This window comes from Anticarsia gemmatalis, chromosome 15 (assembly GCF_050436995.1).
Source record: "Anticarsia gemmatalis isolate Benzon Research Colony breed Stoneville strain chromosome 15, ilAntGemm2 primary, whole genome shotgun sequence".
NCBI lineage: Eukaryota > Metazoa > Arthropoda > Insecta > Lepidoptera > Erebidae > Anticarsia > Anticarsia gemmatalis.
The window spans coordinates 5,713,174-5,729,896 of record NC_134759.1 but is presented as its reverse complement, the minus strand read 5'-3'; the positions used below and the strand labels follow the sequence as shown (position 1 = coordinate 5,729,896).

The 16,723-nt window shown below is 36.9% G+C and overlaps 1 protein-coding gene across 1 annotated transcript in view; it reads right to left on the bottom strand.

Moving 5' to 3' along the window:
- The window catches only part of LOC142978931 (zwei Ig domain protein zig-8-like), a 57,014-nt gene extending 49,687 nt beyond the window's left edge, over positions 1 to 7,327 (bottom strand). The window contains exon 1 of the mRNA XM_076123573.1: positions 7,151 to 7,327. The gene's annotated coding sequence lies outside the window, so the exon portion shown is untranslated. The remainder of the gene's footprint in view (positions 1 to 7,150) is intronic.
- Between the last annotated feature and the right edge of the window lie 9,396 nt (positions 7,328 to 16,723).

The window sequence follows — 16,723 nt, the reverse complement described above, 5'->3', positions numbered from 1 at the left end:
AATTTGTCGGTAGCTAGCCGATTTTCGTTAATCGATAGTGGTAGTGTATTGCGCTATAGTTATGAGTTACATGTAAAATTGTTCAGACACTAGCATATTAATGATGGAAACTATCTATCACTAACTATTTTATCACGGTTCTCTAAAAATACGTAATCTAATATTTTCCTTTTTAAATGTAATCTCTCAGAAGTCTCTTTGAATATTGTAACCTTTGGTTGTATTGGTTCAGGATGCAAGGTTTCCCGGAAAGCTTTTCTATTTAAGGTTAGGATAGAACGGGTAGCAATGAATTCGAGGAATCAGTTCCATGATATAATTTGTCTGTCTGTTCTGTTTGTGAATACCTGTTATAAATAACTTTCGTGTTTATCGATATAAACTATACAATTAATTAGTGCTAGCTCTTCTCTCTACCCTACTTCAAATGAAATGAGTGTATTGTAAAATTGTCGAAAAAAGAGTGGATTTAGGTTGATGATGGACATAAATATCGTGTAGTTATATAAAGAGTAACATACCCCCGGTTTCTGAGTACATTTAGCGGTAGTTTATGTATTCAATTGCGTTTTTTATATGAGTTTAAATAGTATTGAATAGATAAACTACCGCTAAATGTACCTCAGAAACCGGGGGTAAGTAATACAAAGTTACATCAATCTATTAGGTTAGGGAAAAAGTCTTTTCGCATTATAGTATGTATGAACTTGTAATAAAATCTCTTTGCTTTTAAAGAATCACTGACAAATGAGTACACGGCTCATTAGGTTTCTTTCAGTGAGCTCGTGAGGTACCCAAATATCGAGCATTTTTTGTAGAGAAAAGATTTTATTACAAGTTCATACATACTATAATGCGAAAAGACTTTTTCTTTGACCTAATATAATCTATACTAATATAATAAAGCTGAAGAGTTTGTTTGTTTGTTTGAACGCGCTAATCTCAGGAACTACTGGTGCGATTTGAAAAATTCTTTCAGTGTTAGATAGCCCATTTATCGAGGAAGGCTATAGGCTATATAACATCACGCTACGGTCATTAGGAGCGGAGTAGCAACGAAAAATGTTACAAAAACGGGGAAAATTTCGACCCATTCTCTTAAGTGACGCAAGCGAAGTTGCGCGGGTTAGCTAGTACTTAATAAAGTTCAATACGCTAATAATATATCCATAAGATAGTGTTGATCACACTGATTCTTTGACTAGATATCTAGTCTTAAAACCATAGAAGCAACAAAATATGTGCTCATTTTAAAAACATATTCATCAAAATATACACGCGCAAGAAACGTCTCGATATCTCATTTATTTCAAATACGATCAATGCAAAATACATTTCTAATATATTTTCAAAGAAACCGCTTTTCGTCAACATTAAGTGAAGAAGTATATTATTTATTGAACATCAATTTGAGTTTACAATATACATTACGATATTTATGTAACTGTCGCTAGCTTTATTGCTAAACAATTTTATTGTTTCGAATATCTACAGCCAGCCAGCCCATATGTCTGTACCTCGATTCTCTACTACTATCGACTACCGACAACCGACCTGCCATCGAGAAATTTTGTATGAAAATCTAATTAGCGCCTCTGACGGGTGTCGTAGGAAACATCTTGGCAGTACATTCTAAATGTCAAAATTTCGATAGCTAGCCGGTTATCGGTAGTCGATAGTAGTAGAGAATCGAGGTATTGACGTCTATCAAATATTATTCTGATACCTAAACTGTTTACCAGGAATAATATTTTTTTTGGTAGAGATCACTTTGATAGCAGGGATATACTTATAAAAGGTATACCATCCTTTGCTTTTATTTAAAAGAAAACTTCTAAATATATATTGTTTGTTACAGCTGTTATAGGGGACTTAAAAGGCCTGAAATAACTATCTGAAGATGATACAGTTTTTTATTCCTAACGAGGAATGAAATCTTGTTTTTTCGGTTTTTCATATTGACTGTCCAACTCTTAACATTTGCTGTAGCTCAGTTCTCAACCACAACCGGCTAGTTACCGATAAATTTTGTATGAAAATCTTATTAGCGCCTCTAACGGGCGTCGTAAGAACTACTTATTTTGTTAGTAGGTACCTACATATTAAAATTAAATGTCAAACTTTCGATACTCGATCGTAGAGAATCGCGCTACTGCAATTACGGTAAAAACGTGTTCCTTGTATTACACACTTCGTCACATACTTAGTCAATAACAAAAAAATACCAAATGACCTTTGACATTTTTTGCTACTATTTAGTGACTGCGCCGTAGTTTGGAGCAAAGGGTTAATAATGTATGATTAGGTAATATTATGGTTTAGGCCGGAACGCGCTGTGGTCGGCCACATGAAGCCGCCGGACGCGGTATTACGTGAAACTCGCAGTTACAGTGAGCACAAAACGCGATTCTCACATGCTGCTATTTTATTCTATTGTAACTGCCGTACCGTGTGGTCTGTTGAACTAAGCGGAACATTTCGCTCTACTGCTTCGACATTAGTGAACAGATTTGTCTGTAACCAAATAAATAGAATACTGTGAAATGAATCGTAGAATATGATACGATATTTTATATTTTTATGTTGCTTCCCTGTGCCCAAAGAGTAAAAATAAAACCCTATTACTAAGAATCTGCTGCCGGTCTGTCTGTCTATTACCAGGTTGTATATCATAAAACGTGATACATACACAGTTAAGTTTTTCACCGAAGATGTATTTCTGTTGCCGACAAAAGTACTCTTTTAAAATGTGAAACAAAAATCGAGTCTGTTGCCTCGAAAAAAAATGTAGTTTTCTATGGAAAATGAATAAACATAAATCATTTCGGATGTCTACATATCGAATAATACAAAATCCAATTGAATTCATTAAAGTATCACTTAACTCGCAATTAATGTTTCATGCATAATTGTTTTAAACGTACGTACGTATTAATATGAAACGTAATTAAAGCACTCATGATATTTTATTCAAAGATTTCCTAGAACTCGTTTGAGCGGTATTGGTTGTTCATAAAACATATTTTTATCTTTTAAAGTCGGTTCTAAAAAAGATCTGACATTCAGAAACTTTTTTACAATGATAACCTTATAAAAGTAATAAAAATCACGACCATAAAATCGTTAAAATAATTATTTATTGAATTTCCAACAAGAAATACACATTAAAAATAGAAAGTACACTTAAGGCTAAAATTTTTGTGTTTCCTCAACGATAGGAAATTACAGCATACAAACAAACAGGGTAAAATAAGGGATTTACTTCAATACATAATACTTCACAGCCCAGGGTAAAGTAAAACATATATTTAAAACAGGTATAAAAAAATCTCAACGAACTTTGTAACCTAACATTTGAAAAGTGCGGGCACCGTGCAGCATTGACAAACCACACTAAAGAATGTGGCATAATTACATTTATCTATATCGGAAGCATTGTCTTAAATGCCTACAAAGAAAAGCAGCATGTCACTAAAATGAAATCTGTCAGATCGATACGGATTAGATACTAAGAGAATTCAGTGCCATGTTTCACTGACGAAGAGCGAATTTTGAATGAAGAAAATTAACAATAGTGCTCTAGGCACTCAGCTATCAGATATCGCCTTGCGGCATTCTAACAAAAGCTTTTAGGCTTAGTTACCTTAGTGTTTACTTTAGAATTACATAATGTAGCCCTTGACCGTTTGTTAAACTGACGATTATTATTTATCGGGATAAAGAGAGGAGATATCGAAGCAGTAGCCCGATTCTCTACTACTATTGAGTATCGACAACCGGTTAGCAACATTATCAATTGTTATAATCTCATTTTATTTTTATTTTGAATATACTGACTATGAATAAAAAAATGACAAATATAGATTTAGAAAAAGACCTTCTACGCCCCTTTATAAGGTTGCTGACTTAAGCATTACTAGTAACCCTGAATACTGTATTACAAGCGTAAATAAAGCCAAGTATACTGATTTTTTATTCCACTTGCTACGTTTCTGAGAATAGTCTATACAAACACAGACACAAAGTTAACCTCCTAAAGTAAACCAGCCTATTTACTCCCATTACTTTCCAATATATCACGTAATCGTTATTCAAGCGTAAACCGTTTTTGTATGAGCTCGAAAGACTTGTTTTTATTGACAGATTTACCGTCGTGTTGGTTCAAACACCTGCCGCCGATGTTAAACCAATATTTGCCACTAGAGGTCAATATACAGAGCTGACATCGACTTATAGTATAAAATCATTCTGGCGCGCCATTTTTTTTAAATTGTACGCGTACGGAGTGTGATTGATGAGTGTGTGTTGACTGCATGTTGCTCCGCGGTAGTCATTTATGTGTTAGTTTGATACGAGAGACCTATAAAAATAAATATATGATACTTTTAGCCGATGTCATGAATGCATTGCTTTTTTAGAGGTAAATGCTAAGACACAGTTAAGGAAAACAAGCAAAGTTGCAATAAGAGATAATGACAATGTTTAGCGTGTTTCCAATATTATGTACAGAATAGATGTATAGATTTGCAAATGTATGTATAATTATTCGTATTCAATAAATGTAAGTTTTTGTTACAAACTTTAGAATACAACCCGATACCGCACCGGGGACGAAACCGCCAATTTTCCTTTGGTTTGTGGACAGCTATCAATAGATTATCCCATCGTTCCCGCGGGTGGGAAGTTCGACCGGGAACGTCCCAAGAACGCCATCGAGCAGGCTGACTTGTATCCCGTAGGATTTTGACTGGTGGTCTCAATCCCACGGGTAAAGCTGACAAACGGAAGGACAAAGAGACTGTCTATCACCAGACTTTTTTCTCCTTCGTAGTTTTTTTTATCCGGAGTACTTTATTTCGGAAATCATTTTGATTTTTAACACATCTGTGTAAAGGTACAGAACTTGTCAATGACATCGGACGATACTTCGGAGTAGTTGTTAATGTTGAAAAAATCCTTTCTTAGAAGCCTAGCCGTAAACCTACATATAAGAAAGTACAATTGCTACTAGTGGTCGGTAGATGTCATTGTGTAGTTCAAATTGCTGCAGGTTTTCCATCGTACAACTTTGTTTAGATTAACTGAATTTAACTTTTGCGCTTATAGTAAGTGAATGGGCTAAAATTATATAATACGAAATGCCTACTGGCAGGCACAAGTCGGCAAAAGAGACTCTATTTTATGAAATAAGTAAATAAACATAAATTCACAATTTTATTGAAAAAACATGATTAGAAAGTAAATGTTTTGTAGAACTTGATTCTAATTTATATGAAAATACTTATAAGGATTAAAAATATTGACACCTTTCACATATAATCATATTATGTCTACAATTACAATAGACCGACATAGATATAAAATGTATTCAAATTACTGATTCCGCAAAGCCTGCAGCGAAACCATCCTTTTTTAATTTTGCGCGCTATAAATGTAGTCCTCAATAAAATTCTAACACAAAATAAAGTTTTGACTCGACTCTACCATAACTGAATAAAAAATAGAAAAGCTATTAAAATATGCATTTTGACTATACGGGAAACTAAAAGCTGTTGGCTAAAAAAATGTTACCCATACGCGGCCTCTTCGATAAAACAGAATAAAGTAATCAGTTTATAAAATTAACACAAGCCGAAAAACTTTGTGATTTATGCGCGTATTCTTTCTTACTTTTATGATAGGTAATTCCTTTTCTCCCTTATTAACGTTAAACGTCTTAAAAATACAAACTACCTGTATTACAAACACTTTTACGTTAACACGCAACTATTTGTAGCCAATGAGAAATAATAATATTATAATATCAATTTATTTTTATTCAAACTACTATTTCTTACTCAAAATAAAAGCTTTGCACTTTTAGTTTAATATTATATAATCCTGTAGCTAAAACTGCCGTAAAGTCTGGAAAGGTAGTTATATTTTAAAGCTGCTTAACGAACGCCGGCGGAGTCAGACTTATGAAGGAGATATGCAGACATTTCACGTTCAAATTCGGATGCTCCCAAATTATACCGTGACGCTGACGGGTCACGTATTTAGTAGTATATCCGAGAATTGGAACAAAGATTGCGTTTGTTGTACGCCAAATTATGTCATCCATGTCACAGCCCTCACGTGCATGAGCGCCGAGAAGTCATCAAGAGCCAACGATATGGAATTAAATTTAAACGGGATTTTTCCAAAAGCGCGGCTCCAGTGAATAGGTGGAAAATCAGTTTCGTTTGTATTTCATTTGTATTTGAATCACGATGTACAATTTCAATTTAACGCCCGATGCAATACCGTGACTATAATAACCACGGAACACTTTCCAAATAAATTCTACGGAAAACCGTTTTTATTACACGTTGAATAATAGATTTCGTCGATAAAAAAACTGTGTCAGTCGCCGGTCTTTTTCAGATGACCGTTAAAAGCCGACGGACAGTTGTCCGACTTGACGAGGAAAAATTCTAACAAAAAGGCTGAAGCAATTTGGATTATTGCAAGAGAAAAGAAATTTGTTTTACCAAATCAAACGGAAGATCAACATTCCGGAATGTAATAGCAATTTTGTACGAACATTTTATGTTAGAAACTAAATTAATCTATTCAATTAACGAAGAAATAATTTAACCTAGATAGAAACTTGGTTTCGAAAAGCTTTTTGCTATTATAATTAAGTAGAAACTCACTTTCTTCAAGACACTATATCTCCATATTGTTTGTGTTGCTTTTCACTTAACAAAAATAAAATTTTAAAGTATTCAGTTTTCATTCGTGCTAAACGGAATGCTAACTATTACTATTTTTTGTAATTCTCTTTCGCTGTATTATATGACGGGTATTTATGATTGATGTAGATTTAATATGCGTAATGAACATCAATCTATTTCCTAAAAGTTAGAAAGAAATCATGACTAACAAATTACAAGAAAACGAGTTAAAAATAAGTCACATGCTATGAAAACGACATTGCGTGATGAGAGTTGCGGTTAATGTTCTCAATACACATTAAAACTAATTTTTATACTCATTTTGTGTGACTGTATAAAGTTCGTACTGAGCGATGACTCAGGTTTACATAAAATAGTGGCCTAGTTCTGTAAAAAACTTCGTGCGGCGCGTATTTTAAAATTAAATAAATACTTAATTATATTAAAATTACCTCGAGTAAATACACGATATATCACCGAAGAACAAGGTAAACTTTTAGTAACTTTCACACAATAGTCACAAGTACGCTGCACCAATTATAAAACAACTAGTTTGTAGTGTTTACATTGCGGGTTCGCGCGCGTCGAGCGGGCGGAGGACGCGGCGCCCCCGGGTTCCATTCGCGAACTGGAGTGGTCCCTCTCCGACCGACTTGCAATGTGGCGCGGCGGCCCGTACATGCGCACTCACCGCCTCTCCCTTTGAAACCATTGTGGAAGACCCCTGCAAACGTTCCTCTCCGCATTATTGAAGGTAAACCTTCTTGGGATAGTGTGCAGATGGTTTTATTGTTTTCCATTGTATCGCGAGATCTTCCTTAGCGTAGCGTTCACAAGACGACAGCTATTACTTTGCAGACTGTTGAATGTTCAGATTGAATTGCGTTATTTTTAAAAAGCCCTCCTTTTTACTTACAAATAAAGTGTGGTTATAAACCATTTGTTTTTCTTTATTTCGATTTCATCTCAATGACCGATTTTTTATATCATGTATATCTGAACATTCTGCTTTTCAGTCGTAACGATTTCAACGGTACAATATTGTAACATTTTTGTTGTCATCGCTGTTATTATTTGCTCCGATTTCCTTGCTGACTGAAAATATCGGTATAATTGTAGAAATATTTTAATGAATGATTTATAAAAATTTAAAATTAAGCTTTTATAAGCCGCATGTCAACCAAGTCAGCCGAGTGCCTCTAAACTTAAAGTAATATTTTATTGAAACGCGGAAAAGTACGAGGTAAAGGTGCCTTTAATTGGAAAATCTAGTTAAGAGGATTATGTTCCCTGGTTCTTGCCAATCAACCTCAAAAGACTCAAGGCTTGCTTGCAAGCTCTTTTTAATAAGTACCTACAGAGTCGGCTGGCAATAAATTCGTAATGTTTACAAGTAGATAGGCCAGAGATTAGACGTGCGAATAGGTCCTTATGTGTTATCTTATTGAAACTAGTTAGCACCTCACCTCTATCTCATTCAGTGTAGTTACATAGATTATCATGTTATTATTACTATTTGGCATTATTCCCGGTATATCTTATGATACACCGAACACCTAGCAATTGTTGTTTGACCAATTATTTCTGTTTTATGCTATCTATAATTACTATTTATTTTATGTGATAGAAACAATATAAGCTTGTATTTGCTCAGTTTTGGTCGGATTATTGCGTACTGTAATTGTAGATTTGTATTTCTAGGCTTTTGTTTCATCTTAATATATAAATGTGATTTATTTTGAGTAAATATCAAATTACGTGTCTCATTAGACTGCTATAAAAAAAGAACATTTCATTTGATATCCTAAATCAAAAGAACATTAATATTAAAACAGTAAATTGTTACTATTCTGCCTAAATCTGTAGCCCAGCCCAATCGACTATCGAGAACCGGTTAACTACCGGCTAGCTAGAAATTTTGTATGAAAATCTGATGAACGTCTTGCGGGCATCGAACAAACAATACTATTGAAATTTATAAACTTTACCGGCTGTATAAAGTCGCATTACTGATTTTGCAACTCCATGCATTAGTTAATAAGTAAACATCTAATACGTAAAGTCAATATTAAAAAAAATCAATAAAAATAATGCGAGTAAAATCAAAACGCGCAATGGGTGCTTCAGGGGTTAATTAGAATTTATCTATAAAAAGTACACAACATTTTTAGGTAAATATTTTTAAAGATGATTATGAACAATTCCGCCCACGCCCATTCTCTTCGGATTTTTTCAATGAAAGGTGTACGCGGTTGTTGTTAATAAAAGATAGATTGATATAAAGAAAGAAAGTATATTAATTAAACACGATAGATAACAGATTTCAAGATTTTTATAGATGGATACGCGGTGAAATGTTAGGTCGCGCGGAGTGCTGTATTGCAACTAAAGTAATTTGTTAAATATGTAATAAAAATATAATGAAGTGTCCATTTCACAGCGCATCGATGTCAGCGTAAAATTAAAACTATTGAATTGTATGGGTTTGCCCGTACATGCTCCCCAACAGGAAGAAACAAATAACATTTTTTAATTATAATTGATATATGATAGAAGTGATGATAAAATATTTAAAAACAATGCAAAAGAAAATTAAATAATCTAAAAGTGTCCAAATGCTTAAGGTCCATATACTGAATGTGAAAACACAATAGTCACTCTCACAAATTACAAATGCTAGCATAAGAGCCTAAAATAGGGGAGGTGGCTTTATCTGATAACCGAGCACTTGCCACCTTGGCCCTTTTGCTCACAGTCTGATATACTACACTTTCACTACCGGGAACCTCCAATTGGAGGCTAACTTTCGGTGTAGGCGCCGCCGCCGGCGCTGCTCGTGGCAGCGCGGCAGGGGCGGGCGCGGCGGTTGTTGCGGGTGCGGGCGGCGCGGCTGCGCCCTGCACGGCCGACGAGCGGCGCGAACGCGCGCGCCGCCAGATGTACACGCCGAGTGCTGCTACTCCCAGGCCTATCGCGACGTAGATCAGCGTGTAATGGTGTATGTCATGATACGATAGGCTGCTGGCCAGTTCTCCATTTTCCTTCAGAATCTTTATCTTGTCGTGAATGGCTTTCAACTCAGCTTGATCGATCTCTGTGCTCGTTTCGTTCCAATCATAATGAGGAATGGAGACGTTTATAATGTGATTAATTGATGCAACTACTGGAGTGTATAAGTTTGGTGTGATATCAATGCCACTGGATCTCTGTCCATGGGCGATTACTTCAAATTTGTCCGATTTTATGACGCAACCGGGCTCTATAGAGATAAGACCGGAGTGTGTTAACCGGTGTGTTGCAATTTGATCTCGGCATATAGTTCGTACTTGACATTGACCGCAACAGAAATAAATATAATAATTAATTGTATATGTCTCCGACCATATGTTTTTGCAGGGTTTGATATCTAGAGCGCAGTCAGCGTTCCTTTCTTTGCAGAAGCCTTTACCTCCACTTAATTTATAAATAGGCGAGTGTATATGACATAACATCACGTTTGTAGACTGACAAGTATTCAATCCATTTTCACTCATGATTATGTAAGCGTCCTTTTTCAGATTAACGGCTACAAAATCAGAAACTGGCTGAACAGTTAACATAAGGTTGTGTTCCTTTTCTAGTGGTATAGGAATAAGTTTGAAAACTTCATACGAGTCTCGACTTATTAACGGTATTTGCACCTCAAATATTAAATACTTTCTAAGCATTTTTGCTTTAACGCTTAAGAGTTTATAAATTTGCGTTAGATCGGTGTGAATATTTTCAATAGGTAAGGTGACATCACTCGACAGATGGCTTGCTATATAGCTGAGCTGTTCTTCTAATTGTTTCACTGTTATGAGATGGGGATTGAAGCGGCCGTGATACACGTCTGTGACCGTATCAATCAAGTTGTTCTGTAAGTCTTTCAGGTCATGCAACAGGTTACTTGCGATGACACTACCCATAAAAGCATTGCTTGCTAAGCTGATATTTTGAGTTTCCGCCTTCAAAGTAGATAATGAGTTCTCTAAGTTAGTTAACTGCATATGAATCAATTTGTGCTGTTTGTACATTGTATCTTCTGTTCGCTTTAAAAGGTTAAATTCTGCTTCTAAAACGGAGGTTTGATTTTTCCAAAACGATGCTATATGTTTTTGATTGTTGCGAAGAAGAGTAATATCTTTCTCGTACTGTTCTGCGAATCTTGCGTCCAGTACGCCGAACAGGCCATTTGCGATGTAACCGACACCGTCGATAAGACCCCGGCGCCACCTGTTCGCTCGCGTGTCAAAATGCTGAGCGAGTAACCTTTGATTGTTATACTCGAGTTGATTGTACCCGTGACGTAATTGCAGTAATATTATATCACAAGGTGTTACCTCCTGTATCAAAGTACACGATTGTTTAATCGAATGTATGCTTTTGTTTAGTGCCGTAATGCCTTCCCAATAAGGTTCCATGTTGTAGTATATAACTAGTCGCCAATCATCGCTTATAATTTTCATATTTGTCAACTTATCAAAGTATAGATGTTGATTGTTTCCGAGTTTGGTTATGTTAAAAGCACATTGGGAGGTTGCCATTATGTTCAAAAATAACATAATAGCTGTAAATACCGAAACTAAGCTTAGTCGAGTTGGTTTGTTTATCATAGTTTTCTGTGCACTACAATAAACTTGAGCCTTATCGGTCTTTTGTTGGTCGACTTCGGTGTTTTCATTGATGGGTAATACAGATAACTTGGAGACGGGACGTCTCAAAGTGCCGTTTTTCGTCTTTAATGTTACCACGCGGACACAACTGTCAGAACCTGGATGCAGTTCGATGATTCTGCCCATTAGCCACTTGCCGGGTGGCAGATTGTCATCATGGACCATAACTATGTCGTTCAGTCTGACGTTATCTTTAGCTTGTCGCCACTTGCTTCGCGCTGTTATTTGCACCAGGTATTCATTTCTCCATCTTTTCCACAGATCCTTTACAATTTTTTGCGTCAACTGACACCGTGTTCGGAGATCTGTTTCTGTATCATATAAATTGACATTGGAACCGCCAGTGAGGAAATGAGCGGGCGTTAAAAAGTCCAAGTCGTTAGGATCTTCTGATATAGCACATAATGGTCTCGCATTGAGACAAGCTTCTATCTGGGTTAGCACTGTGTATAGCTCTTCGTAAGTTAAAATTTGTTCGCCAATCACTCTTTTAAAATGAAACTTAAAGCTTTTGACGGCTGCTTCCCACAGACCGCCTGCGGTTGGCCATAAGGGTGCGTTGAAGTTCCATTTTATTTCCATGTTTAATAACTCTGCTGATAATTCTTTGCCGTGCATAATATCTAGCAGCTCTTTGTATTCTTGCTGTAAAATCTTGTTTGCGCCGACAAAGTTACGTCCATTATCGCTATACATTTGGCTGGGGGTTCCTCTGCGCGCTGCCATCCTTTTCAGTGCTGCGAGGAAAGCTGAGGTACTTAGGTCACTGACGAGCTCGAGGTGTACAGCTTTTGTGACCATACATACGAATACCGCTACGTATCCTTTCGTTGTCCGTATGCCTCGTCCTTTGCTAGACTTGACAATTATATGACCTGTAAAATCCACGCCCGTGTGTGTAAATGGACGCGACGGATTTGTCCTGGCTTCGGGCAGATCGCCCATAATTTGAGGTTGGTATACAGGATTCTGTTTCTTACAAACTACGCAACGTCTTAACTGCTTCTTTGTAGCTGAGTTACCGCCTATAATCCAATATTTCCGACGAATAAAACTCATAGTCAGTCGAGCGCCAGCATGAAGCATTGTTTGATGAGCGTTTTCTATTAATAATTCAGTTAGGCGACCCCCGTGAGGAAGGATAATGGGATGTTGCATATCAGCACTGATGTTTGCTTTTTGTAATCTTCCCCCCACACGCAAGATATCTTGTTCATCCAGGTAAGGGTTAAGATTTAATATTTTACTTTTAGAATTCAATTTACCTATTTGTTTCAAATCTCTTATTTCTTGCCAGAATTCGTTTTGCTGAACCTGTTTAATTATTTTTCGCTTTGCTAGAGAAATTTCTGTTAGTGATAAGTATTGATCTCGCTTATTATCTTGCTTTATAAAAATAAATCTCAAAATCCATGCTAGTATGCGCGTGATCTTGTTGATATTGCTAAATTTTTGTAAAAGTTGAATGATAATGCTCGATTCTTGTTTGATAACGCTATTAACTTGCTCGTGTAAAGCCTTGCTGTTTATATCCTCTTCAGTTGTATATATACGTTGGCTTTCTTTCTTCGCGTCGAAAGACTGTAACCACTTTGGTCCTTGCCACCAAAGAGTATGATCTTTTAGCTGAGATACTGTCAACCCTCTGCTTGCACAATCCGCGGGGTTGTCGTTGGACTTCACGTATCTCCAACTATGTGGTGGTATGATTTCCGTAATCTGTTTGGTTCTATTCGCTACGAACGTCTTCCACCGACTGGGATCACCTTTGAGCCACCCCAATACCGCTGTGGAATCGCACCAACCAAAGATGTTCATGTTGTAACCAGCTAAGCAATATTTGACCTTTGCCATTAGCTTAGCAAGTAAATGTGCCCCACACAACTCTGAACGGGGCAATGATAATTGTTTACTAGTCGGGGCTAATTTTGATTTAGCCGCAACTAAAGTAATTGATTTTTCTGAGTTATATACTCGGCAGTATATTACACACGCGTACGCTTTTATCGAGGCATCGCAAAAGCCATGTATTTCAATTATGCTATCTGATTGAATTGAGTACCATCTTGGAATGTTTAACTGATTTATATGTTCTAGTTCGCCTTTGATTTTGATCCATTCTCTTGTAATATTTTCAGGTACTTCCTCATCCCATTTAATTTTTAACAACCATGTTTGTTGAAAAAGAATTTTCAATTTTGTGGTTACGGGTAAAATCCAGCCCATCGGGTCGAAAATTTTTGACATATCAGACAGTATAATACGCTTAGTGATTTTGGAGTTTGACGATTTAATCTGTGATAAAAACGTAAAACTATCAGTGATGGGATTCCAACGGAGACCTAAAGTTTTAGTTGAATCCGTTTGTTGAAATGTTATACTTTGCTGTTCGTGAAGCTCTTGGTTTTGCTGTGGTAAAAGTTGACTGTCATTAGAGACCCATTTTCGAAGATTAAAGCCTCCTAATTTTAGTAAGTCGCTCAAATCTTTTTGTAGCTGTATGGCTGATGATATAAAATGGCTTCCGTGTATTACGTCATCCATATAAAAGGATTCCTCGATAACTTTGGCTGCCTCGGGGAATTTGTGCCCTTCGTCTATTGCTAGCTGCCTCAGCGTCATCATAGCAAGGAATGGCGCTGCTTTAGTACCGTAGGTGACCGTCGTAAGCTGATATTCATCTAGAGTTTGATACGTTTCGTCTCGCCATACGATTTTCTGTAGTGGCTGATCTTCTGGATGTACCCAAATTTGCCGGAACATCTTCTCTATATCCGCGGTAAACGCGTAACGATATTGCCTCCACTTTAAGATCAAAGATTGTAGGTCTTTCTGCAAGTTTGGTCCAGTATACATCAAATCATTCAAACTTTTATTGCTGGAAGTTTTGGCGGACGCATTATAAACAACACGTAACGCCGTAGTAGTAGAATCGTGACGTATAACACAGTGGTGCGGTAAGTAGCATTCCAGTGTCTGATTACTTACTGACGGTTTCATGTGACCTAATTGTTTATAGTTATCAATGAATAATTTATATTCATTGTAAATATTAATGTTTTTATGTAATTTTTTCTCTAAATGTATAAATTGTGCGATGGCTTTGTTCTTAGATTGGCCTAACTGTTCGCTAAAATTCGGCTTTAATGGAAGCCTAACTTGGTATCTTCCGTCATCCAAACGTTGTGTTGTTGACTTATATAACTGGATACACTGTGCGTCTTCGGATGACAATGAATGCTCTTCCGTAACGTCTTCTATCTCCCAGAACTGTTGGATATTCTCGAGGTCTAGTTGTACGACATTACACGAGAGTGATTTGAAGCCACCGCATAATATCCATCCTAGCTGTGTCTGTTGCACAATAGGAAGCGAATCACTTAATCTACACATACCGCCTAATATGATGCGGGAGTATACGTCAGCGCCCAGCAACATGTCTATAGGGCGGCTAACATTGTAGTCGGGATCGGCTAATTCGATGTTTTCCAAAAATGGGCATGCTAGCTTTGTAAATGTGTACGATGGTAAATATTTTGTTAGATTTTTCATTATGTAAACATCAATGTTAAACGAATAGTTATTAATTGTAGATGCGCAATTCAAATTTAACATACCCTTACAACTGTTTTCAGTATGCCCTATGCCAGTAATGATGTTATTACATTTTTGTCTCGATAAACCTAGCAACTGAGCTCCGTTCTCCGTGATAAGAGATGTTTGAGATCCCTGGTCGATAAGTGCTCTCATTATTTGATAGTTGCCATCTGCCTTTTGCACCTTGAGGAGCGCTGTAGACAACAAAATTTCCGACCACGTGTTTTGTTGAGCTACATGAGTGTTTCCTTTCTGCACACGATCGCGATCAGAACGCACATTTTCTTGCTGCGTGCTAGTAGAGGGTATTGCTATGCTCTTTTGTTGATGATGGTACGAATCGTGCAACAAAGTATTGTGGAAATCATTACATTCACGACAGCGCTTTTTAGATAAACATGCTTTACCATTGTGATCATACAGACAATTTTGACAAAAATTCAGGCTAGCAACAAGTTGTTTTTTCTTTATTGGTTGCATTTCTGAGAATTGTTTGCAAAAATACAAGGCATGTGCGTCATTGCACACTGGGCATTTAGGTATATTGAATTGCAATTTCCTGTCGCTCGGCGATTGCGACATTACCTTGTTATTTGTAAATGTATTTTTGGAATGATATGATTTTTGATGATTTGTATGACTATTTCCTACTGATTTTACGTTTGGAGAAACAGGTTTTTGGTAAACATTTTCTTGTTTCCTCCTGCTAACCTCCATGCTTGTAAATTTATTCTCCAAAAATGTCAAAAATTCATTTAAATCGGGTAATTCTCGAGGTTGTTTGATAGATGTATTGTACTCAAAGAACGTTTCCGAATCTAATTTTTGGCATAAAATGTGTACAATCAGAGGATCCCAGGATGTGACGTCCACGCCCAGATTCTTTACGGCGTTTAATGTTTCTTGTGTTGTATCATGTATACGCTTGATGTGGCTGATAGATACTTGTTGCGTTACTGGTAGATTCAATAGAATGTTAATATGTGACGTAAAAATCATTCTTTTACTGTCGTATCTATGGTTTAAAATATCCCAGCTAATGATATAATTATCAGAAGTTATGGGTAGATGCTGTATAAGGCGTTCCGCTTCGCCTTTAACCTTTGTCTTGAGGAACTGCATTTTTTGAGCCCCGGAGAGACTAGGGTTTTTGTGGATCGATTCAGTGAAGAGGTCCTTGAATGAAGTCCACTGATGATAATTCCCGCCAAAGGTTGGTATCTCTATTTTCGGCGTAGCTTGTTCTCTGTGGGAAACCGACCACATTTTCTTGTTGATGGCCTTGACTGCGTCGTTATACGTATTCTCATATCTAATGTACATGGTGTAATATTCCTGGTTCCTATCTCCAAGCTCGCTGTCTAGCTCCCAGTGCTGAGTATCTATTCTTGACCAACGGTCTTGCACGGTTTTGAGCAGATGTTCAAACTCCCATTTCTCGGAGACTAGGTCTAAGTTGATTTTAGATACGGTGTGTTCGAAAGCCTTAAAGTTACTTAATTGCTTGCGTACTAATTCGTCGGTTTTGCTATTCAAACCCTGGTTCTTAGAGGAAGCTCCGAGTGACTGCTGCGCAGAGCCCGATAAGCCTAGCGGGGTAGCAGGCCTTAACAATGGTGTTGACGGCTTTTCTTCCGGTTGCCTATACTGCTGAATAATTCCTCTGATTTTTTCATATTTCTCCTTCACAATGTCATATTGATCGGATGTAAAATAGCTGTGTGATGCAGCATA